Source organism: Ochotona curzoniae, unplaced genomic scaffold, assembly GCF_017591425.1.
Source record: "Ochotona curzoniae isolate NIBS_2020 unplaced genomic scaffold, NIBS_Ocur_1.0 scaffold_4506, whole genome shotgun sequence".
NCBI classification, from domain to species: Eukaryota; Metazoa; Chordata; class Mammalia; order Lagomorpha; family Ochotonidae; genus Ochotona; species Ochotona curzoniae.
The window spans coordinates 46,172,495-46,173,147 of NW_024467119.1; positions in this window are offsets into that span (position 1 = coordinate 46,172,495).

The following is a 653-nucleotide window of genomic DNA, read 5'->3' on the forward strand; positions in this document are numbered from 1 at the left end:
ATAGTTTTGTAGCTCATTTCTTTTTAGTACTGAAACATAGTCATTACCTGCAATGTCACAGCGTATGTATCCATTTATCTAATAAGGATCGTCTTTATTCCTTCCAAATTGACAAATACCATTTTTTGTGTGTGGATTTCTATGTGAATGTAAATTTCCTATTCAGTAGTAATTACTTGGTAGTAATACTTAGTAATTTCTGGATAATGCAGTGGGAGTCTGTTCAGTTTTATAAGAAATTGATACAGTATCTGTTGGCATACAAGTGGGTCAGGTCTTGGGGCAGACCAGTCTGGACCAGTTCATAGAACTCACTGGCAGATTTGAGAATCAAGATGTGGGCAAGAGGAGCCAGATTGGGCTGCAACATCAATCAGTTCACATTAGGGACATGTCTCAGGACATTAGGCTGGACTGAGATAGGCTAGAGCACCCACCAGCAAGAACTGGAACGGGACAGGCTAGACCGGGCCAGGCTATACAACAGGATTGTGGATGCTGATGTGGGGTGAGCCAGGCCAGCTTGGGGGCCCAGTAGGCATTGGGTTCATGAGTCCTGACAGGGTTTGGGTAGCTTAGCTCAGGCCCTAGGGCCCATCTGCATAGTGGGGGCCAGGTTCGTGAGCCCTGGGGTGGGGGATCTGGCAGGACTT